Source organism: Gracilinanus agilis, chromosome 4 (genome assembly GCF_016433145.1).
Source record: "Gracilinanus agilis isolate LMUSP501 chromosome 4, AgileGrace, whole genome shotgun sequence".
In the NCBI taxonomy this organism is placed as follows: Eukaryota; Metazoa; Chordata; class Mammalia; order Didelphimorphia; family Didelphidae; genus Gracilinanus; species Gracilinanus agilis.
This window is the reverse complement of record NC_058133.1, coordinates 285,340,694-285,352,123: the sequence shown is the minus strand read 5'-3', so window position 1 is coordinate 285,352,123 and position 11,430 is coordinate 285,340,694. Positions and strand designations below refer to the sequence as shown.

The window sequence follows — 11,430 nt, the reverse complement described above, 5'->3', positions numbered from 1 at the left end:
ATATATATATATATATATATCTCAGAGGAAGTTAAAGGCTTATAAAGTTTTCACTCCATCCTTCAAGATTAAATAAATAAATTATATATGTATATATAAATATAGCTTTTACTTTTTAACATGTATGTCATCAAAACTAAATTTTCTTGTAACTAGATGAACACAAAAGCTATTAAATAATATATACATGGAAAAATAAGGTTAGACAGATATGATTCATTAGCTCTGAAATGGACTCAAGTCTCTGGTCCTAATTCACCTCCTCATTTCATAAGTCCTGAAAATGAGATTCAGAGAGACAAAATTAACTGCCTAGGATCACATAGTTAGAATTTTTATAATAGTTACAGAATAATATTATGATACTTAGGTCCCCTCAAGTTCAGGATTAGAAAAAAATGGCCAAATGGAATTTTAATTGGGATTACCATGAGTTTTATTGCCAGAATACACTTAAACTAATTTTACGAACTTTGAAATAATAAGCAAGGGTATGAACTCAGAATCTTTATTTTATAGGATTTATATCTCTCTTTTTCTTTGGAAATAACTTCAAGACGTGGGTTCAGATCCCACATTTGGCTTTACTTTCTTTGTGGCCTTAGAGGAAGCTCTCTGTGCTTCATATTGTTCATCTATAAGATGATTGCTTTGAACTCAACAAACTCTAGCATTATTTCTAGCTAAAAAATAATGATCTTATGATCCTACAAATGAGAGAGGAAAGCAATGAGTCTGGGTCTTCAACCATTTTTTAATTTGAAATGAAAAGAAAGTCAGTGGCTAATTGTTATGGCAAGAAATGTACATCTGAAAAATTCACCATTGTCTGGTTCAAACATGATTTTTTCTTTTATCTCTAGGGACTATCATACTATTTATTTTGCGTGTTCAATACACCAAGTCTCACACTGAGTGTCTAGGGGAGAAAATGTTCCTATGAAGGGTATTTCATATAATGGATGGGCAATTTTGGCAACTCCAGAAAGCAGAGAGAGTGAAGGCAGCATTTTAATTTCATAAGCTCAATTTTCCTTCTTTTTGTAAAGTTGTGAGCAGATGACTACACTGCACCAGTGAAAAATCATGTATACTAATTATATGTTAATGTAATTTAGTCATCTAAATAAAAAAAATAGTTATTGCACAGTTCACAAAAACATCCAATGACATATATTAGTACAATATACTTCCAATGTAAAGATTTTCTGGAATTTACTGACTTGAAAATTTTTTAATTCATATTTAATGCTTTTTTTCCTTTTCTTGATTATTTTGCATTTCTAAAAAACAGAAACAAAAAAGAAATATTGCTGTTGATGTTCTCCCCAATGCCATGTACACAGTCTTTCTTCTTATGCTCATGAATGATGAAGGTCCTAGACCCAGTTCTCCAATTATTGTCTGCACCACCATCTTTTTATCCTTCATGTCAACTTGTGTTTTTAACTGTTTTACCATCAGTTCACCTTTCACCAATCACCTCCTTCCTTGCAGTACTTGACCTATATATCTGGCTATACCTTATTTTCTCTGTCCCCTCCCTCACTAATTATGGTCAACATTGAACCATAGAATTTATTACTGAAAGGGACATTAGAGATACTTCAGTCTACTACCTACTCTTCACCTCATTTTAAAGTTTATGAAAATTAAGCCAAAAGGAATGCTAATTTCCCTAATATACAAATATGAAGCAGAAGTCCTGCAGTTACATCTCATGTCTTCTATCTCCAGACTCTTATCCTATGAAACAAAAGTTGATCTATAACATGGAAACTGAGGAACATTAGATAAGGCTGAAAGAAAAACATCTTGCAGTTCCTTTTTTAGAATGGGATTCCAAATTTAAATTCTCATAGATTTCATTAAAATACTAAATGAATGTCAGAAAATTCTTGGTCAACATTTCTTCTTTTCACATGGAATTAAAAGAAAGAATTTATCTGGATTCATGATTAACTTCTTTCATTTGTGTGTTTCAGTTCAAAACCAAAAAAAGAATCATTGATCTAGTCAATTACTCCATTTCTCATATTTTTGTTCAACAATAGTTTTTGGCTATAATGGGGATAAAATTATTAGATTCTAATATATAGTACAAAAGAATAGGTTGTGGGTGACATGGGATCATATAAATGTGGCTAGGAATTTTTCAAATACCAAGAGCTTAAGATGAGTCAATAGCATATGTGGAAGAATATAACATAATCTGCAACCACATCAATTAGAGTCTAACTGTCCAGAACAGGGGAGATTGTTATCCTGCTTTTTCTGTATTAATTAAGGCAGAGCTGAAATACTGGGCTTGATTTAGGGAGCCACATTTTATATCAGAACTTAATTTTGTATATTTGATATCCTTGGGATATATGCGTAGTAATGAGATTTCAAAATTAAAAGATCTGGTATGGACATTTACTCTTTTTAAAGTCAAATTACAAATTGCTTTCAGAATTATTGGGCCAATTCCTGGTTTTACTAAGGATATATGTTATCTTTTGTTGCTGTGAACCTTTCAGCTTTTGCAAATTTTCTTGTAGTGGGGTGAAATATTAGAGTTCTCTTGATGTTCATTTACTACATTATTAATTATTTGGATCAAAATTTAGCATAATTGTTAACAGTTTGCTTTTCTTTCGGAGAACTTCATATCCTATGTTCAGATATATTTTTGAATGTCTTTTGTTCTTAAGTATTTTGGTAGTTTCATAACTTTCTTGATGATCAGTTTATTGTGGAAAATATCTTATGCATTGCATTTTATTTTATTTATGTATTACATTATTGCATTTTTACTACAAATAAGCTTTGGAGGATTTAATATAGTTTAATAGGGTTTGAGGTCCCTGAAGTAAACTCCACAGCCACTAAGGTAAGGGAGGGAAGGCAGGGTAGTATTAGGAAAGGAAGATATAAAGGGTCTATCTAAATTAATAATTTCTTAAGTAAATATATCAATGCTAGGATAAATTTCAGGACCTTCTTATAGTACACCAAAGCCTATGTGTGCTTGTTTAAACTTCAAAGTGCTAAGCCCATTCTGCCATATTCTTTAATGCTGTAATAGGGATCTATACCAATGGCTCTGTCACAGTCTCTCATGGTACCTGAATAATAATAAGCAGCAGGGGGCAGCTGGGTAGCTCAGTGGAGTGAGAGCCAGGCCTAGAGACCAGAGGTCCTAGGTTCAAACCCGGCCTCAGCCACTTCCCAACTGTGTGACCCTGGGCAAGTCACTTGAGCCCCATTGCCCACCCTTACCAATCTTCTACCTATGAGACAATACACCGAAGTACAAGGGTTTAAAAAAAAAGCAGCAGTTCTGTTGCAAAAATACACTGCATTAGCTGGATTTAATTCAATTGCTTTTCCATAGAAAGACTGCTACTTCAAAATTTTCTATTTTCATTTGTTCATTTCCTTTAGTCTCGAGTCTCTCAGTTTCAGCTATATTTTCATCAGAAGTGAGAATGGGTTCAGAATCCCTTTGGATATAGGGTATCTCTTTTTGACTATAAAAGCTTCAAATATTTATGGCAGAGTCTATGATATAGTTAGATCTTTACCTTCAACCGTCACATATAAAGCTATCTCCAGGCACTGCATCACAACTTCCCAACTCCCTTGGGCATCAGGAGAGAGGCATCCATGGTGGAGCTGGTCATGAAGAAATTGGATGATGGAAAAGCAAAACATTTCTTGTCCTCCATCTTCCAGGTTCTGAAGGTGGATCTTGTGACTTTCAAGATCTTACCAGGCTGCCAACCATCCCCCTTCCCCTGCAGCTGCTCCTGCACTGATACCTGTGAAGCTTTCCAGCTGTCCCCCAAAGCACACTTTTAAAATAAAAGTGAAAGTCAAGAAAAAGCTGGGAAAGTGAGCAAACATAAAAAAAATCCTCCCTAATTATAGAAAAAATTTTGGGGACCAAGAGCAAGGCACGGACACAGAAGGGGACAGTGAAAGCAAAACAAACACATGCAAAGCTTCAAAGAGAAATATAAACTATATTTAGATTCTGGAAGAACTCAAAAAGAATTTCAAAAATTAATGGAGACAGAGGGAAAATAGGGGAGAGAAATGAAAGTAATGCAAGAAGAAATGGGCCAAATGAAAAAGGATGTTCAAAATCTCATAGAAGAAAATCATTGCTTAAAAATTAAAATTGGGCAATTAGAAGCTAATGACTAGGGGAAGCTGGGTAGGTCAGTGGATTGAGAGCAAGGCCTAGAGATGGGAGGACATAGGTTCAAATATGGCTTCAGACACTTCCTAGCTGTGTGACCCTGGGAAAGTAACTTAACCCCCATTGCCTAGCCCTTACCAGTCTTCTGCCTTGGAACCAATACACAGTAATGATTCCACGATGGAAGGTAAGGGTTTAAGAAAAAGAAGCTAATGACTTCATGAGAGATGAAGAAACAATAAAAGAAATTAAAAAGAATAAAAAAAAAACAGAAGGAAATGTGAAATGTATGAATTAAAAAAACAAATGGACCCAGAAAATAGATCTAGAAGAGACAATTTAAAAATTATTGAACTACCTGAAAACCATGATCAAAAAAAGAAAACAATCTGGACATCATAATACAAGAAATTATCAGAGAACACTGCTCTGATATTCTTGAACAAGACAGTAAAAGAAAAATTGAAAGGATCCATAGATCACTTCTGGCAAGAAATCCCTAAATGATAATTCTCAGAAATATAATAGCTAAATTCATGAGTCACCAAACCAAAGAGAAAACACTGCAAGTAGCTAGAAAGAATAATAATAATAACAGCTACCATGGAGCTATAGTCAATATTACACAGAACTTTTCAGCCTCCATATTAAAGGTTGGGAAGGCATGGAATTTGATATTTCAGAAATGAAAGATCTACATGTACAACCCAAAACCATCTACCCAGCAAAACTGGGTATATAATTTCAGAGGAAAAAATAGTCATTCAATAAAATAGAAGATTTATAAGAATACCTGATGAAAAGGTCCAACCTAAACAGAAAATATCATTTCCAAAGTCAAGGCATAAGAGAAGCCCGAAAAGATAAATATGAAAAAAAGAAAATGTAAGGGTCTCAATAAGGTCAAAGTATTCCTACATGTAAAGAGGATATTTGTAATTCTTATTTTTTATCAGTATTAAAGAAGTTAGAAGGAGTATATTTAGAAAGAGGGTGTGGAAGTAAACAGATTAGGATAATATAATATGAAAAAAATTAAGGGGTGAAAAGAAAATTGCATTGATAGAAAAGGGAAGGGATAAATGGAACTGGGTAAATGATCTTACCTAAAGAGGCATGAAAAACTATTACAGTGGAGGGGAGGATGAGGGTGGTGATGGGAAATGCTTAAACTTTACTCTTATAACTGGTTCAGAGAGGGAATAAAGACCATACTCAAAGGGGTGTAGAAACCTATCTTATCCTATAGAAAAGTAGGAAGGGAATAACACAATGGAAGAGAGGTAGTAATAGAAGGGAAAGGGGAGTAGGGAGGGTAATGAAAAGCAAAACATCAGTGATGAGGGACAGAGCAAAAGGAAAAGTGCAGGATCAAAAAGGGAAAATAAGATGGAGGTGAATACAAAGTTGGTTGTCATAACAGTGAATGTGAATGGTAGAAACCCACCTATAAAATGGAATTAAATAGGAGAGTGTATTAAAAACCAGAATCCTACTATATGTTGTTTATAAGAATCACATTTTAGGCAGGTTAACACACACAGAGTAATGGTAAGTGGGGGGTAGTACAATTTACTGTGCATCATCTGAAATTTAAAAAATGAGGAGTACCAATTATGATCTCAGGCAAAGCAAAACAAAAATAGATTTCATTAAAAGAGATAAGTAAGGAAATTACATTTTGCTAAAAGGTATTATAAACAAGGAAGTGATGTCAGTACTAAACATATATGCACCAAATGATATAGCCTCTAAAATTTTAAAGGAGAAATGAAATGAACTTGAGGAGGAAATAGACAGTAAAACTATTCTATTGGGGGACCTCAACTTTCCCCTTTCAGAGCTAGATAAATCAAACCAATAAATAAATGAATAAATAAATAAACAAAAAGAAAGTAAAGGAAGTGAATGAAATCTTAGTTAAAAGTAATAGATCTCTGGAGAGAACAGAATGGGAATAAAATGAATATAGCTTCTTTTCAGCAGAACATAGCTCCTAAACAAAAGTTGACCATGTTTTGGAGCATTAAAACTTCACAACCAAATGTAGAAAAGCTGAAATAATAAATGCATCCTTTTTAGACTGTAATGCAATGAAAATTATATTCAATGAGGCTCCATAAATAAAAAATTAATTGGAAACTAAATAATCTAATGTCAAAAAAGGGATGGGTAAAAGAACAAATTTTAGAAACAATCAATCATTTTATTAAAGAGAATAATAATGAGGTGATGACATATCAAATTTTATAGGATATGCCCAAGTAGTACTCAGGGGAAAATTTATATCTCTAAATGTTTACATCAAAAAAAGAGAGAAAAAGCAGATCAATGAATTACACTTGTAGCTAAAAAAACTAGAAAAAAAATGAAGATCCTCATTAAAAGCCTAAATTATGAATCCTAAAAATTAAAGGAGAAATTAATAAAATTTAGAGTAAGAGAACCATTGAGCTAGTAAAGAAGATCTGGAGGTGGTTTTATAAAAAATTGAGTATTGATTAATTAGATTTTAAAAAAAGAAAGAAGAAAATCTAATTATCAGAGTCAAAAATTAAAAGTATGAACTTACTATGAAGAAGCAATTGAAAAAATCATTAGGAACATTTTTGTCCAATTATATCCCAATAAATCTGACAATCTAAGTGAAATAAATGAATATCTTCAAAAATGCAAAATGTCCAGATTAATGGATGAGGAAATAAAATTCTTAAATAATTCTATATCAGGAAAAGAATTGAGAAAGTCATCAATAAACTCTCTAAACAAATCCCAGAGCCAGATGGATTCAAAAGTAAATTCTATAAAATATTTAAAGTTTAATTAATCTCAATACAACATAAATTATTTGAAAAAATAGGCAAAGAAGGAATCCTACCAAATTCTTTTTATGGCTCAAATATCAAACTGTTATCTAAGCTAGGAATAGCAAAAATAAAAATGGAATATTATAGGCCAATTTCATTAACGTGTATAGATGCAAATATTTTAAATAAAACACTAGCAAGGGCACTACAGCAATATATCATAAGTATCATTCATTATGACCAGGTCGGCTTTACACCAGGAATTCAGGATTTGTTTAATATTAGGAAAATTATCAGCATAATTGACCATATCAATAACTAAATTAACAGTAATCCCATGATTATCTCAATAAATGCAGAAAAAGTCTTTGACAAAATACAACCCCCAGTCCTATTACAAACACTGGAAAGCATAGGAATAAATGAATCATTCCTTAAAATGATAAGTAGTATCTACCTAAAACCTTCATGAAGTATCATCTGTAATGGAGATAAGTTAGAAGCTTTCCTAATAAGATCAGGAGTGAAGTAAGGATGCCCATTATCACCACTATTATTTAATATTGTATTGAAAATGCTAGATTTAAATGTAAGGAAAGAAAAAAAAGGAACAAATTGAAGTAGTCAATGAGAAAACTAAACTATCACTTTGTTGATGATATATATGATGGTATGCTTAGAGAATTTTAATGAATCAACTAAAATAACTGGTTGAAGTAATTAATAACTTAAGTAAAGTTGCAGGATACAAAAATAAATCCACATAAGTCATCAACATTTGTATATATTACCAGCAAAGTCCAGAATCAAGAGTAAGAAAGAGAAATTCCATTTTAAATCACTCTAAACATTATAAAATACCTGGGAATCTACTTGCCAAAGCTAACACAGGAATTATATGAACATAATTACAAAACACTTTTCACACAAATAAAGTCAGACATAAACAATTAAAAAGAATTCCTTTGTGTGCCAAGCCAATATAATAAATATGTTAGTTCTACTTAAATTAATTCATTTTTCAATGGCATACAAATCAAATCACCAAATAATTATTTTATAGAATTTGAAAAAGTAATGAGATACATTTGGAAGAAGAAAAGTTCAAGAATATCAAGGAAACTAATAAGAAAAATGTGAAGGAAGGTGGCCCAGTAGCACCAGCCCTCAAATTGTATTATAAAGCAGCAATCATCAAAACAATCTTTTTTCTGGCTAAGCAATAGAATGTTAAATGAGTGGTGTAGATTAAATATACAACATACATGGATAAATGAACTTAGTAACCCAGTGTTTGATAAGCTCAAAGATTCCATCTTTTGGAATAAGAACTCACTATTTAACAAAAACTGCTAGGAAAATTAGAAAACAGTATGGCAGAATCTTTGTATAGACCAATATCTTCACACCATATACAAGGTCAAAATAGATATTATATATATATAAAGAGTAAAATCATAACTAAATTAGGGGAACACAGAATAGCTTGGTTGGTAGATCTTTGGAGCATGGAATAATTTCTGACCAAAAAAGAAAGAGAGAATATTATGAGATGTAAAATGAATCATTTTAATTCTATTAAATTATAAAGCTTTTATACAAATGAAATTAATGAACCAAGATTAGAAGGGAAAAAAACTGGGGAAAAGTTTATAACAAATGTCTCTGATAAAGGTTCATTTCTCAAATTTATAGAGAACTAAGTCAAATCTATAATAATACTAGCCATTCTCCAATTGACAAATGGTCAAAGGATATGAATGACCAATTTTCAGATGAATAAATCAAAGTCATCAATAATCATATGAAAAAGGTTCTAAATCAATCTTGATTAGAGAAATGCAAATTAAAACTATGCTCAAGGTACTACCTCAAATCTATCAGATGGGTTAATATGGCAGTACAGAAACATTGTAAATTATGGAGGTGATGTGGCAATATTTGGACACAAGTGCATTGTTGGTAGAGTTGTGAACTGATCCAGCCATTCTGGAGGAAGAAGGAATCACAAAAGAACCATTACAGAATGTCAAGAAGCACAAAGTTAACTTGCAACATGCCAAGGGAAACAAGATCAAGGAGACCAACCAATCCCAGTTGGATTGATGAGATTATTCCCTAAGGCAGGAGACTTGAACTTATTTTGAGCTTTGAGGAAGCAGCTGTTTGCAAAGTCAGAAACAAGATTCCCTTATGCCAGATGCAGACCTCAACCAAGTACCTCAGTTTGGCTTCCATTTTGGCTTCCCTATCCCAAGAGCAAAGGTAAAATCATGACCAGGAAATGCTATTTCCCTTTTGCTTCAAAAGTCTTGTCCTTTATTCTCTCTCTCTTTTATGTTATGACAATTTTCTGTAGTCCTGGCTGTCAATGGGTGTGTAACATTGTTATAATTGCTACCACAGACTTTGGGGAAATAAATCACTTTAGCCAGGCCCTGGTTCATGAACCTCCTGTGGGCTTATTCTTCCTTACTTAGAAGTTTTACACATGAGACTTTGATATTTTATGTTTCATCCAGAAGTTACTTTTTTATCTTCTATTTTTTGTTATTTTTTGTTGTTTTTTATTTTCTTTTGACAATTGATTTATATACCTCATAACTCAACCATGTATCCCAGGGTGATTCATGTGTTGGTCAACATCCTCCTCAGGGGGGGTTGTATTATTGTGATAAAATTCTAGATTTATAAACTTTTTTCTTGTTTGAGAGTAATTTTAAGATAAAAAAACTTGTTGCCTCCCTGAATTAGGAAAGTGAACTGTTTGGAGAAGGTGCCATAAAGATGCCTGCAGAAACCACACCCTGCATCAAAAGATCCAGAAATAACTTTGGGATGTGGTGATTTGAACTGTGCGGGATTGAGCACATTTATTTAATGTAAACTGTTTGGCCTCTTGGGACTTTTGTGGAGACACATGTGCTTTGGTACACTGTCTTTGGCAACTCAGCCTCATGTGTGTTGGAGACTCTTGGGCAGCAGAGTCTCTCTCTTGGGCGACTCAACTCCTTGGTTGGAGATCAGGACCTGAGGGAGCTGTTGTTGGTGGTGACCTGGATTTCCCATCAGATTGGCAATAATAGGGTATTGTGAAGATGGGATTAACTCTCCCCTCATCCACTTTTAGATTTAATCACCAGAAGCATATACACCCCACTTATCCTTAAGTATGGGGAGGTCTGTGATCCACACATGATACAGTGGGTGACACATCAAAAATGACTGACTATCCCCTGAGCAGTGCTAAGCAAAGCTAATGCTACAATTGGACCATGTAAAGTTGAAGGATTGCATAGGAAGTGACACAAAGAAACATCTTTAAAAGCAGTGACAACTTCCTGTGAAGGCAGTTCTTCAGAGTTTGGAGTTCAAGTTGTAGTATGAGTTTGAGTTGGAGGCTTGTAAAGGATCTGCTTCGTGAACCTGTGGAACAATAAAAAAAGAATATAAAATAATAACTTTAAAAAGGTTTATTAGTAATCACTAGAAGTAAAGGAATAAATAAGTAACAAATAAAACCCATATGCCATGGCTAATCTACCTGTTCAAACACCTGAGTTCCCCACTCCAAGCTGCCATAGGAAAGAAGAGACCTAGCCATACCAGACTACTCAATTTTATCCCACTGTCTATGTCAGTGTGTAGTGATAGGAAGCCAGTGGGCTCTTGGGAAATGTAGTTCAAAGGCCCCAAATTTCCAATAACACACTCCCCCCCCCAAGATCTGAGGAAGACTGGTCTCTCCAATGGATCTTGTAACACAACTAACTTTTAAATTACAGTAATTTGGGGATAAAAAGAAAAGAGTACAAAACTAATGATCCAATGATTGCTAGGCACATTGACAAAAAGCCAATTAGGGGGCAGTCCTCTTCAGCATAAGAGTGTACATTCAAAACAAATGAATTCAATTACCTCAGTTCAATTCACCACACTCCAAAGTTCATTCAGAATGTTCTTAATGCTGTGTAGGGTCTCTGTAGGCATTTTCATGGTTTTATCCAAACAGTTCACTTTCTGGATTTGGGGAGGTAGCAAGTTTCTTATCCTAAAATTACTCTCAAAAGAATTTAAACTTTGCATTATAGGATAATAACAACTGAGAGGCAAGGATGCTACTAGATATCTAAAAACTACTCCTGAAGACTCCTTAAAATTACTTTTAATTCTTAAGTCCTTAAATTCTCCAAAGGTTGTATACAATTGTCAAAATAGAATAAAAAAGATGTTAAGACAATATGTGATCTCATGAAAAGGTTTGTATAAGTTGACTGAACTTTTACAATGATATTTGTTTAGTACAGTCATGGGGAGGTACAAATAAAATCATGTAACTGAATTTATCTAATAACCAAAAACACAGTAGTTTGAACTGATTCAGTGTAACAGAAAGATATTGATCAGATTAACATATAAACTTAAAAAAAACAA

The 11,430-nt window shown here is 33.2% G+C and overlaps 1 pseudogene; it reads right to left on the bottom strand.

Annotated features, from left to right (window-relative positions):
- Window positions 1–3,699, bottom strand: part of LOC123246445 — a 31,940-nt pseudogene extending 28,241 nt beyond the window's left edge.
- Window positions 3,700–11,430: the final 7,731 nt, after the last annotated feature.